The sequence below is a fragment of the Bidens hawaiensis genome, unplaced genomic scaffold (assembly GCF_021521415.1).
Source record: "Bidens hawaiensis isolate Kalapana, Puna unplaced genomic scaffold, B.hawaiensis_p1.1 tig00001087_1, whole genome shotgun sequence".
NCBI classification, from domain to species: Eukaryota; Viridiplantae; Streptophyta; class Magnoliopsida; order Asterales; family Asteraceae; genus Bidens; species Bidens hawaiensis.
This window is the reverse complement of record NW_027491062.1, coordinates 3513400-3529095: the sequence shown is the minus strand read 5'-3', so window position 1 is coordinate 3529095 and position 15696 is coordinate 3513400. Positions and strand designations below refer to the sequence as shown.

At 40.4% G+C, this 15696-nt stretch overlaps 1 pseudogene; it reads left to right on the top strand.

Annotated features, from left to right (window-relative positions):
- The first annotated feature begins 509 nt into the window (after nt 1-509).
- LOC143557990 (protein FAR1-RELATED SEQUENCE 5-like) lies at nt 510-15530 on the top strand (annotated as a pseudogene).
- Nucleotides 15531-15696: the final 166 nt, after the last annotated feature.

Genomic DNA, 15696 nt, shown 5'->3' with positions numbered 1-15696 from the left:
AAAGATATGCTCTAGCTGGTAGTTTTCAATAAGGAAAGCAACACAATGGAAGTCTCGGTGTATCATTCAGGGGGAAGTATTTTGTCTGCTCAAAAGAAGGTCATAATACGGTTAAGGCTGTTGATACGCTAGATGAAGAACACAAGACTAAACAAAAAAGAAGGAGATCTTCACAACGTACTGGTTGTGAAGCATTAATTAGATTAGAGCTAACGCCTGATGGCAAATATAAACTATACAATTTTATAGAGCCGCACAACCACCCATTTGTTCATGAGGATGATATGCACTTTATACCTGCAGCTCGCAAGCTTTCTTTTACAAAGAAAACACTTATCAGTGATTTGGCTAACATTAATATTGGACCGGTTAGAGCGTTCAATATTATGTGGACTATTTTTGGTGGGTTTGACAAAGTGGGTGCAACTAAGGTAGATTGCAAAAACTTTAAGAAAGACCAGAATCTATATATCAACGAGTATGATGCTGAAATGGTGGTCCAACGACTCATGAGGAAGAAAGAGTATACTACTCCTGATGGTGTTTTGAAGGGTTTATTTTGGGCGGATGAAGATGCTAAGAGGAGATTTTACACATTTGGAGACGTCGTATCCTTTGATGCGACGTATCGACACAACAAGTACTGCATATATTTACTTTTCTTGGCTATAATTTAACGTATTTCAAGGTAAATAACATTATAATTATTAATATTTTTTTAGATACAAGATGGTGTTTGTACCCTTTACGGGCATTGACAACCATGTAGGTTCCCAGCCGGATCTACACGAGATATCGCGTACTACGCAGGTGCGGAATCCCTACGTAAGACGTTACGAGTATAGAAAATAATACGATTAACACACGATAATCAAACACGTTGTATACCAACCTTAAACACGTGATACGAAGATCACTTGATTACAGACTCTCTCTGACTCGAATACACGAAAACTGAATTCCATTATTTTAAGCCGTAACAGATGGCTTATATAATCATGACAACTTCGCCTGGCATGTTCAGGCGAAGTTGTCACTAACTTCGCTTGACTAACAAGTTCGCCCATATCAGCGAACTTGTTAGCAACTTCACTTATACAAAACATAAAATATTACAAACGCGATTACAGACACTAGACACTGAACTACTGACATCATGCACCAACAGACTCCCCCTTGGCAGTAGATTCATCTCTTTAGCTTCAAACACGTGTCTTGTAATCTTCAACCTTGTATCTTCACGCATGCACTCCTTCTCTAACACAAACCGACACAACTCTTTGATATTTCCTCGCTTCGTCTTTCCAAGCAGGAATATAAAAGATTTTCTTCTCATTGAGCACCTGCAGATCAGCTTGCGATAAGTTTACCAAATGCATCGGATCGTAAACTCTTAGTACCTCTTGCTCATCCTCGTCTTCCATCACCGCCTCAGCTGTCTCACAATCTACAAACCACCACTTTAGGTCTTTAAGCACATCCTTGGGCATAAGCTTCATCGGTACTTCTTTCAAACACCGGATCGGTTTATACTTCATGACCATCCAAGGCTTTCCATCAGCTCTCAAACCTCTATCCTTGTCTTCAACAAGTTTTCCCTTTTGTGGCTTCAACAGCTCAAACTTCTTCTCTTTTATACTCTATTTCCATACAATTTTCCCAATGACTCTAGCCATATTATCATCACTTCGATTGATTAACCCCAATCTGGCCAAGTCTTTCACTTCACATTCCGGCAGTGTATTCAACGATCTTAACATTCTTTTAAAATACTGAACACCGTCATACCTTTTAATCACGAAGAGCCTCAACTGCTCATCATAGATCCAGCATATAATCCCTTTCTTCGCTTCAGCATAGCCTTTAATGTTGTAACTCTTCTTAAACATTGTAGGGACCGCCGGTTTCTTCGTTTTGACGAACCACTGAGCATAGTCTTCCTTCCACCTAGGCTGCTCTTCCCATTCAGACTCATCGCTTCCAATCTGTTCACTCAAACCTGCTTTCTCAACATCTGGTATCTCATGCTCCACATTCTCTTCTACTATCTCTCCCTCTTCTATCTCTGTATCAATCACAATATCTTCTCCAATCTTCTCTATCACATCACTTGGCAATACATCATCATCACCAACCAAAACATCATCCATCTCCTCTACGTCCACCACCACCACATTATCACCACCAGCTGCAGATGTCGACTCCCCCTGAGTTGTGGAAGTTCCAAGAGCTTGAGTAGTTCTTGGTAGCTCACCACCTGCATCTTTCGACGCATTGGGATCATCGTCTCTATCATTCCTTCTCTTGGTCCTCAACTCGTCGCCTTTACAGCTCGTCTCCCCCTGAGATGCCAAGAACTCCTTCAGAGCATCTATGATCTTTCCATGTTCTACCAACAGGGACGACTGCATCTGATTCTCTGCAACTAGGCGTTGAATAGCCTGGGTCTGGATAAGATTCACCCTTGATTGTTCTGCCACGGCCCGTTCAAGTGCTGCTATTCGTTCTGAGTCTGAGAGGGTTGCATCGAAATCGAACCTCATATGTGAAATGTCTTGAGTGTACTGAGGAGGGATTTCCGATGTCACCGGGACCTCAGAAGTAGAAATAGACGTAACCGCAGGTGGTATCGTCACCGATAGCCCTGCAGTGGCCACAACAGTCGACTCAATAAAGCGTGCCACGACCTCCGATGGAGTAACAGTCGGAGGCGGCAACGAAACGATCACGGGAGTCGAAAGTTGGAAAGTAGTGGGTGGAAGGCCAAATGTAGATGATGTAGCCACTACGGGAACACCCGTAGCGCTTGGCCTTGTAACCTGTAGTGATGAGGGAACCATTATCATACCGGATAGTGCTGGTGGAGTGAAACGTACCACCCTAGAGCTTTCACCGGCTCCTGATCCTGCACCTATCCGTTCCCTTCTTGACCTTCTTATCAACTGTTGTACCTCTTCCTCAAAGTCTGACTCGTCATCATCATCTGTTCTCTTTCTTTTCCCATGTAGTCTTTCTCGAGTCACCATAATCCTTCTCGCCTCTGCCACTTCATCATCAGAATCTGAGCCAGCCACCGTTGTAGCTGCCCTAGTAACATGCACAGTCGAGGCACGTTCAACTGGGACCTGAACGTTCTCCTCTGGATCCACCCGATCCATATCAAAGAATCCTTGACCACCAAATTCTGCATCAAGGTCCACTTCCTCCTCCGGTGACACAACAGGAGCAGCAGGTATAGCTTGAGGTGCTCTTGCCTGTTGTGGTGTCGGGTCCCTAAACTCATCCCCACGAGCAGGCACATACCCCGGGTTGATTAAGTACCCAAAGAGTGGAGTATGGCGAGGACGAAGCTTAGGTTTGCTCCTCGCACTGGAGGATCGACACTGGGCGAAGATCCGTTTGTTCACACTCTCTACATATCGGATCGGACATCGCTGAGGAAGTGTTGGAGCAACATGTTTTAAGATCATTTGAAGGAATCTTGGATACATGATGAACCGCTCACGCGCCATCGCTCTTCGTTGACGATCAATCTCGTAAAAGACCATCTGACTAAAGCTGAATCGCTTGTTGTATGTCAGAGCAGTCATTGCTGACTGCATGATCGCGCCCATGCCATCAGTGCCCTCCTTTCTCCCTGACATGCATACTATCATAACATGCATGAGAAAGCGCCACTGGTCAAGCAGAAAACCCTTCCTTCTCTGCGAATCCCCCAAGGGACCTGAATAACCCATCCTCAAAAATGCTCCATCGCGGAAAGGAGCTACAAACTCTGTCGGGTCATCCCTTGTCTCGTTTCCAAACTGCAGAGCCGCCCGGATATGTTCAGAAGAGAACTGAACTATTTGATTGTTTACTGTTGCTCGCATCACCGGGGGTTCGACTCTACAGTCGTATTCCACGGTCTGCCAGAAATCCTCAATGTTGGGTAAGGATACGGCAGAGTTGTTGTAATGGCGTGGAATATCCTCGAGCGTAAAAGGAATGTGATGATTTCGCGGAAATCATCAACTCCGCTCGCTTCCGGGTCTAAGGTGATATACATGTTGTGACCCGGGAAGAACTGTCTTTGTTGATCACCTCCGTCATCACCGCCTGCACCACCTGCTCCAGCAACAGCAGCCATATCTGTAACAAACAGGTTAAGTTAGATAAACATCAAAGCGAATCACAAGTTCGCCTGTTACCATGAGCGAAGTTGTGATCAATTCTGTATAGGCAAAGTTAAAGGTGAGGCGAAGTTGGGAAACAACTTCGCTTTAACTTAAACTTCGTCTGATAATAGTTAAGTAAAATGATCAAGGCGAAGTTACGGATAACTTTGCCTAATCACAACATCGCCTCATAAACTGTTTCAAAATCAATAATCAGGCGAAGTTAAACCTCAGGCGAAGTTACGGATAACTTCGCCTAAACTATAACTTCGCCGAATCCGAATCGGCACCAGTTAGGTTTATCAAACGACGTGTAGGTGATGAAATTGGAGATCGAGGACTCCGAAATACATGATTTTATGAAGTTTTAAACGTTCAAGTAGTGTACTATCACGTAAAAACACGTTTAAAATCGGGTGTTTAAGGTTTCAAAGAATCGAGGTCACGGAACGGGTCGACTCGACCTGTTATTAACATTAAAGACAATGATTATACGAATATAGAACCCTACACACCTTGAATCGGATTAGAATCGAATACAAAATAACAGATGATTTAGATCGATGATATAAGTTCGCCGGTTGACAGAGAGTTAAGTTCGCTGGTATTTTAAAAATAATAAATCTGTTTGACCTTAAAACTTCTTTATATAGGGCCACAGATGTATCGGCGAAGTTGTGGATAACTTCGCCTATAAGGCGAAGTTATGCAGAACTTCGCTGATATTAAAATTTTTGAAAACAAACCCCATAATTTGAACAATTTGCAATTAGGTTTTAAAACATCCTTTAAAGTGTTAAATGAAACGATCAAGACCAAGTAACCAGGTATAAAATCAAACAATTACAAAAGTAACAAAAATTTGAAAAATTAAAGTACACGGGATCAAATTTCAGTCTCGACAGGGACTACCATGTTTTGGAAAAGATCCGAACAGGAATCATACTAATTTCGTGACTGTCACACAGATCCGTGTTCAGCTGTATTATGACATAAAGAAACAGGTTGTAAGCAGGTAATATACTTAAAATGGTTTTCATCGTTTCTGTGATACGAGTTAGGTTCAATTAAGCTCAAAACTTAAGTGGGCAACAACTCAGAGATTATGATGCCTCCTATCTATTCTCAAGGCGTATTTGATTTTCCCCTAGTCACCCCGAATTGACCTCAACCCGTAGTGTCTGATTAAGTAGTAATTACTCTTCGATCTTAGACTCTGTTTCCCGTTCACCTTCTTGTGTCTTGATTGATAATCATTATCATTATGAACTCTAGAAATTTATTATTATTTTTTTTTTTAACTAACATGTATATACACAACTTCAAGAAGAAAATAACTGCAAGTCCCGAATCTGGATCACTGCAGCGTCTTGACACTCTATCTTCACGGGAATCAGAACACTCACGGGCTCGTGTATGACTAGTAATCGATTTTCTGCCTATCATTCGAAAAGATATGTATGAAGACATGCACAACTCTTAAGGAGTGTCCACAAAAAATCGAGTAGATTTAGTTAGTATCACTTCTACTTTTACGCACCATAAAAAGCTACCATGACATACAATGACTGTTCTAAAGACTTTTAAGCCTAATAACTTCACTAGTTAAGCACACAGAATCAGTATATCTATCACTTTCCAAGGTTGGATCAATTTTCTGTTAAACATAGTAAAGTAACTTCTTACGAAGTAGTAGACTTGAAAAATAATTTCATCTCCCGAAAAGAAAAATTTAACTTCTATCGCCCCGACCAAATCAAAGTCTTCAGGTTAACGGCTATCCCGAAGATCCAATGGATCAGCTGGACCGACCACATACTAGTATGTGTCCTTCTAACTAAGTATGATCGACTAATTTTCAGCGAAAGAATGAAAACTTATCATAAACCGCCCCGGTCACTTTCAGTCATCTGGTTAATGGTTATCCTCATATTCTACAAGTAGAAATGAGGACCAAACATATCCTAAGACATGTCCTTCAAACTGAGGCAACTGACATAGTTCTAGGCGATAGTTTTTTCTTTTTTTTTTTTTTTTTTTAATCAAAAACACAAAGCATGGTTACTCGGGATTGATCATCCCATTCAGCTCAACGAGGTTTTGAAATCTAGTTTTGTCAAACGCTTTCGTGAATAAGTCAGCGAAATTATCTAACGTATCAACCTTTTCGAGCTCAATCAGCTTCTTCTCAGCACAATCCCGTATAAAATGATGACGTATGTCAATATGTTTAGTTTTACTGTGCTTCACGGGATTGTTAGTTACTGTGATAGCAGCTGTGTTATCAATGCAAATAGGAGTAAGTGAGAAATTCAGACCATAGTCGCGCAACTGTTGTTGAATCCAAAGAACCTGGGAGCAGCAGTTGGATGCTGCCATGTATTCTGCTTCACAGGTTGAAATTGCGACTGAAGTCTGCTTCTTGCATTGCCACGACACCAATCTGCCACCAAGAAACTGACATCCACCAGTTGTAGACTTCCGACTCTGATTGCACCCTCCATAATCAGAATCTGTGTAAGCGACTAGCTCCAAGTCTCCTCCTCTCGGGTAACACAACCCCAGCTTCGGTTTGCCCTTGAGATACCGCAGTATCCTCTTCGCACCCTTCAAATGAGATTCTTTTGGGTTTGCCTGAAAGCGTGCACAAAGACAAACAGCAAACATTATATCAGGCCTAGAAGCAGTTAAGTACATTAAAGAACCTATAATAGCCCGATATTGGGTTGGGTCCACGTCTGCATCGTTGTCTGAATCAGCACCCAATTTGTGATTGACGCAGACTGGAGTATCATATGGAGTGCTGTCCTCCATCTTGAAGCGTTTGAGAACATCATGGACATACTTCGTCTGATGAATGAACATCCCGTCTTTCTTCTGATCAACCTGCAATCCTAAAAAGAAAGTTAGTTCACCTATAGCACTCATTTCAAATCTCTTCTTAATGACGGCCTCAAACTCCTGACACATGGCGACCTTTGATGCAGCAAAGATAATGTCGTCCACGTAGACTTGCACCAGTAGGAAGTCGCTTCCTTTTCTCTTGAAGAACAACGTGCTATCAATCTTACCTCTTTCAAACTCATTCTCAAGCAAGTAATCGGATAACGTTGAGTACCAGGCACGAGGTGCCTGATGTAGTCCATTCAGCGCTTTACTTAGCTTGTACACGTGATCGGGAAAGTCAGGGTCAGGAAAACCCGGAGGTTGCTCAACATACACAACCTCGTCGACTTTACCGTTTAGGAACGCGCTCTTCACATCCAACTGAAAAACTTTCATCTCCTTATGAGCAGCAAATGCCAAAAACAGCCGAATGGCTTCCAATCTTGCCACAGGAGCAAATACTTCATTGTAATCAATCCCCTCTTGTTGATTAAAGCCTTTAACAACCAGCCTCGCCTTATTCCTGATAACAACCCCTTTCTCATCTCTCTTACATTTGAAGACCCACTTCGTGCCTATCGCATGCACATTTCTTGGTTTTTCAACCAAATTCCATACTTCCATTTTCTTAAACTGAGCTAACTCTTCTTGCATGGCTTCAACCCACGAGCTGTCCTTAAGAGCCATTTGATAGTTCTTTGGTTCAATCTGGCTGATGAAGCAGGTGTACAAGCACTCGTTGATTATGCCTGATTCTTTAATGCTTGTGTAAACACAGGTGTGCTCATTCAAGCTTTGTCTTGTTTGTACACCGGCGGACGGATCACCTATCACATTCTCCAAAGGATGATCTTTGTGAATTCTCGTAGTCGGAACCGAACTGACATTTAGATTATCTTCCAAGTTCGAAGCTAGCTCATCCATGGTTGATTGATGTTGAGAATGAAACGGATTGATGAATTCCTCTTCAGTAGAGGCAGCAGGGGTATTGACAGCATTTGACGAGGAAGACTGACATTCATCATACTGTGGTCTTTGCACCAAAGTGTCTTCCTCATCGCATATCATCTTCATAGCAATTCTTTCCTCAGCTTCTGCAAAATCCAGATAAGGTATGTTAAAAGATTTAAAGAGTCTATCATAGTCGAAAACCCCAGCGGGTCCCGTGCTTGGTTTTGGTGATTTGTAACTTGTGATATCAGTGTTACATACCACCTCAACCTTGCTGGTCGATGTATTAAAGACCCGTCTGTTGGGAGTCCCAACAACGTATCCGACTAAGATTCTTTCGTCGGCTACTTCACCAAATTTTGAATTGGTCTTTAATATCGAACACGGGGACCCGAATGGTTCAAGACCACTCAAGTTGGGTTTTCTCCCATGCATTAGTTCATAGCAGGTTTTATTTAATCTTTTAACAGTTAACACTCTATTAAGGATATAACAGGCTGTAGCAACAGCTTCAGCCCAGAACACCACGGGAAGTTTCGAATCAGCCAGCATGTTTTCAAAGCCCTGTTCTTCCTCTCAGCCACTCCATTTTGTTGCGGAGTATACGGTGCGCTGTATTGGTGTTCAATCCCCTTCTGTAGGCAGAAGATCTCCATCTGATAGTTCTTGAACTCAGTCCCATTGTCACTCCTGATGTATTTAACTCTTTTTCCCATAATGTTCTCAACTTTGGTAATCAAATTTATTACCATCTGAACAGTTTCATCCTTCGACTTCAGGAAATATACCCACGAGTATCGAGAAAAATCATCAGTAATCACCAAGCAGTACGATGTTCCCCCTAGACTTTTTACATTCACGGGACCGAAGAGATCCATGTGAAGTAATTCTAGGGTACTGACTATTGAGTTGACCTTCTTGGTGTGATGGGATTTCTTGTGTTGCTTTCCCTTCTTGCATGATAAGCATTTGTCTTCGAAGTTGAAATTCTTCAAGGGAACTCCCAACACAAGCCCATTTTTGACAAGGTAGTTCATCTTACGAAGATGAATGTGCCCCACTCTCCTATGCCATAATTCGGACTATGATTCAGTCGCTTTCGACAAAAGACACGATTCTTCAGTGGCCATTTCAGTAGACCTCATATCCATGATATACGTATTCTTCACTCTCGGAGCCTTCATAACAATCCAGTCCTCTGGTATCTTAAAACCAGGATACAACACTATCGCCTCATTCTTCGTGAAATGCACGGTATAATCCTTATCACAGATCTGTGAAACACTCAGCAGATTGTGCTTCAGTTCTTCAACAAAGTTAACTTTCTCTAGCGTCATCTTCCCGTTAGTCACAGTCCCAATTCCTGTGATCTTTCCACCGCTCTCTCCTGCGAAACTCACTCTACCACCTTGAACAGGTTTCCAGTCTTGTAACAATTTCTTGTTACCCGTCATATGCCGGGAACAGCAGCTATCCACAACCCATTGATTGTTGGCAGCCCTGTTCAACTGTTCCTGCACGATTAAAGCAGATTATTAGAATCTTGGGACCCAAGACCTCTTGGTCTTGGGTCGATACATCCCGTACCTTGGCTGTCCAAAGTTAGTATTATAATCATTTCTGTGAGTCCTAACAGGATACCTTCTTGTGGATTGTCTATGAGGCCATCCAAACCGTCTTAAATTAAATGAATTATTAGTTATGGTTTGGGTGTTACCAGTGAAAAACTGAGTTCTATTTCTTTGAAAACCTAGATTAGTCCATTTTCTGAAATTCGATGGGTTTTCAGTTTTATCATTAAATTGTTTACTGTTAGCTTTTTCCTCAGATTTTAAAGGCCTCACACCTCTGAATTTTTGCTTCAGAGGGCAATCAGCAACAAGATGTCCTTGTTGATTACATCTAAAACAACACCTGTTTTCAACTTTCTTATCAAAAGTTGTCTTAGGTGTTGAGGCCGTATTACTGCCCGTTTGTCTCACATATGGTGGGACATACGGGTTTAGTAGAGACTTCTTTTCAGATGTTTTCTTTTTCTCTCCACTTTTTGGTAACACTTCCTCTTGATTTGTCTCACACGACTCAGAAGACTTGTCCGAGTTAGATGAGACAGGACTCGGAGCAGAAATTTTAACACTTGCAACAGGCTTACTAACTTCTGGTTTTTTAGCAGTAACTGGAACTGGAACTGTCTGACCATAGTCAACATCGACAGATTTCTGATTACTAGGGTTAAAAGTGTAATTATGATTGAAAGGTGGTGGAACTTCATGATAACCAATTCCTCCCCTTTTTGGAGACCCTTGATCACTAACGAGGTGATCAAGTATAGCGGAGGAATTTCTGAATTGTTCAAGTTTCCTGTTAAGTTCCACCACTTTTACCTGGTGATCAGCTATCTGTTTTTCCCTCTCAGCTATTAGTTTGGTTTTCTCTTCTAGAACTTCATAGCTAAGATCAATCATGTTAATTTTTTCAGCAAGCTTTGCTTTAAGACTTTTAATATCTGTTTCACTAGCTTTAATTTTTACTTTGTAACTATTTTCTCTAGCTTTAGTGAAATGATGATCTTCTTTTAAAGTTTTATATTGCGCATCCAAACTAACAAACTGATCAGTTAGAGTTGTCAGTTGTTCAGACAGAAGTTCACACTTAGTACAAGGGAGTTCGGTACTTACCTCAGAGAGCTGGTCTGCTACATCTGCCATGTACGCTTCATTTTCGCCAGTTCCCTTCTCACTATCTGCATTTTCGATGTTTGCCAAGTTGGCCTGTTCAAATACTTCTTCAACATGCAGATTCCAGTTGTACTCTTCATTCTGTCTGGAAATCATGGCTCTATAGTCATTACCACTACCACTTTGCTGTGTATATCTATTCTGACTGCGTTCTACACGTTCATTCTTGCATTCTTTTGCAAAGTGGCCATTCTGCTGACAGTTGTAGCAGCGAACCTTAGACTTATCAAACCCTAGCCTCTCTCCGACAAACTTCCTGCCAGTCTTCTTCATGAACCTCTTTACCCTTCTCACTATCATGGCCATCTGCCACTGCAGATCCATCTCCTCCAGATCATCAGCATCGATCTGGTCATAATCTTCATCCAAAACTGCAGGATCAACGATCTTACCCTGAATGTAGTTCTCATACGAAGCAATAAAAGATGCATAGAGAGCAAACTGCTGTTCAGCAGATTTGACACTCATGGGCATCTTCGAGTAGTTGTTGTTTGAAACACTTGAGGAATAACTACTCTTGGTCGCTTGAGGTTGAGAAGCATTTGACCCTCCAGCTACATAGCACACATCACCATTCATATTGAGAGATACATGTCCCTCATGTGTTGAGCTCGCGCCTGACTCTCCCTTAGAGTAATAAGCAGATGATTCCTTTTTCGAACTTGATCCGGAGTTAACCTTTGCCCCATACATACCCGGATCTTGAACCTGATCGGTAGGTGTCTCCTTTCGTACCATGTTCAGTTCAAACATTCTCAGCTTGTTAACTGCTGTCTCAAGGTCATAGTCAGCAAAGTCTTTATCTTCTCTCATCAACACAGTATACATCTCCCATTTTGGTGGGAGAGCATCAAGAAGCTTCTCAACAATCTCATCTTCTTTGTATGCAATTGAATAGTTGCTGAGTTCAGTCATCAAATGATAATATCTGGTGATGATATCATCAAGTGATTCGTTTTTCAGATACTTGAAGACCGAGAATTGGGTTTTTAGAAGTTTAATCTTCGAAGCACGAATTCCTACATTGCCCTCAAAACGATTTTCAAGAGCTTCCCAAAGCTCTCTAGCAGTCTTATACTTTCAGAAGGTGTGAAGTATCTCTTGTGGAAGAGCCATTGTAATTGCTGCATGAGCTTTACTTTCTGCCTCATACATCTTCTTCTCTTCATCTTCCATCTCTTTGTACTTCTTGATCTGATCACGACCTTCATACTCAGTAGTAGGTGGAATGTAACCATCTTGTATACACACCCACATCTTGGCATCTTGATACTTGACATATTGTTCAAAACGATCTTTCCACGCTACATAATCCGTTTTCTTAAGCATCTTGGGTGCCTTTGTAGCTGAACCTGCTTCTACTTCCATCTTTACTAGTTCAGTAATGTTTATCGAAGACATCTTTCTCTAAACTCAAAGAAATCCGAAAATAAAAATTTTATTTTCAAACAGCACTGTTGGCGAAGTTGTGGATAACTTCGCTTAAAGCTTAACTTCGCGTGAATTTGTAACGTCGCTCACTTTCTTAAATTCGCTGGATTGGCGAACTTGAGAATAACTTCGCTTAAGTTGAGCGAACTTGGGAGGTAGGCGAAGTTGAGGGTAACTTCGCTTGAGGTAAGCGAACTTGAAGAGGTAGGCGAAGTTGTGGATAACTTCGCTTAACCTTATATCTTCGCCGAAACCCTAGTAACAGTGACGGCAACTTCGCCTGATGAACATGAAGTTTCGGCAGATTAGATTTCTGGGTTTTTCGAGGTTTGTGAAGGTGTTATGGGTTGTTTAAGCTTGTAGGAGATGAGTATGACACAAAAACTCAGAAAACTCGTCCCGCGAATAGTCGAACGGAACGATTTCTATACCCGCGTGATAATCCCGAACCACACAATCGAGCAAAAGCTCTGATACCAATTGTAGGTTCCCAGCCGGATCTACACGAGATATCGCGTACTACGCAGGTACGGAATCCCTACGTAAGACGTTACGAGTATAGAAAACAATACGATTAACACACGATAATCAAACACGTTGTATACCAACCTTAAACACGTGATACGAAGATCACTTGATTACAGACTCTCTCTGACTCGAATACACGAAAACTGAATTCCATTATTTTAAGCCGTAACAGATGGCTTATATAATCACGACAACTTCGCCTGGCATGTTCAGGCGAAGTTGTCACTAACTTCGCTTGACTAACAAGTTCGCCCATATCAGCGAACTTGTTAGCAACTTCGTTTATACAAAACATAAAATATTACAAACGCGATTACAGACACTAGACACTGAACTACCGACATCATGCACCAACAAACCACAATTGTAACGTTACACTCGGTGCTGCTCTGCTTGGTAACGAAACGGCAGAAACATATACTTGGTTGCTCAAATGTTTTAAAAATGAATTTGGATACGCACCTCAAGTTGTTGTCACTGATTAGGACCCTGCTATGAAGAAGGCGATTGAAGACGTTTTTTCCTAATACTAGACACAGATTGTGCATGTGGCACATAATGGATAAGCTTTCAGCAAAGGTGAACACATTGTTTTATATCACATAAATATATGAACTTGCTTATTTTGAATTAATATTTTTCTAAGATTTTTGGTTTTACAAATAACGTTTTTGGTTAACATCAGGTTGTATCAAAGCTATACAACGAAATAGATTTTAAAGAACGGTTGTGTGATATAGTATGGACGGATCAGATATCCGCTGAACATTTTGAAAACGAGTGGGGCCAGATTATGCATGATTTTCATCTAACTGACCATGAATGGTTGACCGATATTTACGAAATGAGAAGCTCATGGATTCCTGCATTTTATCGTGACGAAAACATGTCTGGGCTGATGCGTACTTCATCTAGGTCAGAAAGTGAGAACCATTTTTTTTTAAAGTTTTTCAAACCACGTTGTACTCTGATAGAGTTCTTTGCTCACTTTGATTCTGCAATCGAACATCAACGACACGAGCACAAGAGAAATGACCACGATAGTAGGTACAAATCTCCCAATATATGGAGTAAGTTCCCCCTAGAGAGGCAGGCTGCAGAAATTTACACTAGAAACATTTTCTTTGACGTCCAGTTAGAAATAGATACCTCTATTCACAAATGACAGTCTATGAGTTATCACGCTGTAGGTGATTTTATAAAGTTTTATATCAAGGACTTTGAATTCTACCTGTCATCAATATGGGAAGTATGCTCTTAAATAATACATATGTTTCGTATAAATTAATTTTTGCTGTCATTATGTAAGTTGTGACACACGTTTTTCGTATTTCCAGGTTATGTATCGCAGTGAAGACTTAACCGTTTATTGCAGTTTCAAAAGGTTTGAACAGTTTGGTCTTTTATGTAGACATATTTTTTTTGTCCTCGGATTGGGAGAGGTAACGGTTTTTCCTAGGCAATATATACTTAGAAGGTGGACAAAAGATGCTGTTGCAAATAGTCCATTACATTCATTATCTTATAATCAGGCCGATGGCATTGGTAATAACAATGTTTACTCTGTTGTTCGGGATATGAACAAGGCGCACGACCATGTTATAAATCAATTGGTTGGTGACATGGAGAAGTTATCCCACTACGCTGAGTATATTAATAATTATAAAGCTAAAGTGGACGAGATAGAGTTTGTTGCCCCACCATCGAGCAAAAGAGACATGTTTGCTGACATCCTCAATACTAATCAGCCCACACACGCTAATATTCGTGCTCTTATGGATACAAGGAACAAAGGGTGTGGTGTTCACAATCGTATAAGATCACAACTTGAACAGACGATCAGCCAAGCTGGAAAACCACCAAGGGCATGCAGAATTTGTGGTGAGCCTGGGCACGATACCCGTAACCATCACAAGGTTCAAACCAAAAATGCTCAGTCTAAACGTTGTTTATCTCCAGGAAGTGAAGAATAGTAATCGCAATTTATGTTCTTTATGTTTTCAGATTTTTTATCTTTTATGATCACATGGTTAATTTGTGACATTTTGTTTCAAACCTGATGTATATTTTTGTTTCATACATTAATTTTCCTTATGCAACATAAGCTGTGTTTTGTAGTTTTTGACATTTTGTTTCAAATACTTGAATGTTATCAAATCTTAACTGCATATAAAAGGATTGAGATATCTTAATTGATAGAAATTTACACAGTTTTACACAATCTACTTGTGTGTTTGATTAAAATTTAAATTGTTCTCAAAACCATCAACGATTATGGTTTCTTATTTTATTCTCAAAAAAGTAATTTTGTGTATACTACCATTCATATGTTCATATTATCACCATGTCACTCCATTTTAACACCTTACTTTGTAACACCAACCTACTCTTCACATCATATAATATAGGGGTATGCGTGGTGAGGTTCGGTACGATTTTTGGTTAAAACCGAACCGAAAACCAAAGCTTAGGTTTTTGTAGTATTTGAAACCGTTCGGTTTCGGTTTTTTCGGTTTCAGTTTTTCGGTTTTCACTTTGGTTTCGGTTCGGTTTCGGTTTTTTCAGTTATTGCCATTTGATCTTGAAAATTTTAGGTCAAAAGAATGTTTTCAAAAAATAATTGATTTAGGCATAAATAATTTTGTTAATTGTAAAATAATAGCCTATTAAACATTTTACCAAATATATTTGAGTTACATGTTTATTACATTCTTATAAATTACTTAATATAATATATATAAAAAAAATTTAGGAATTCGGTTCGGTTCGGTTTTTTCGTTTTTTATTATATGCAAAACCAAAACCGAACCATTAGTTCATTTTTTACAAAAATATAAAACCAAACCGTCGGTTTTTGTGTCAGTTCTGTTTTTCCGGTTTGGATTTTTCGGTTTTTTCGGTTCCGGATTGGTTATTTCGGTTTCTTGCACACCCCTAATAGAATATGCAACACACAAAACAAATTCACAGTTTATACACTATCAAAACTATAGTAATCCCAACCA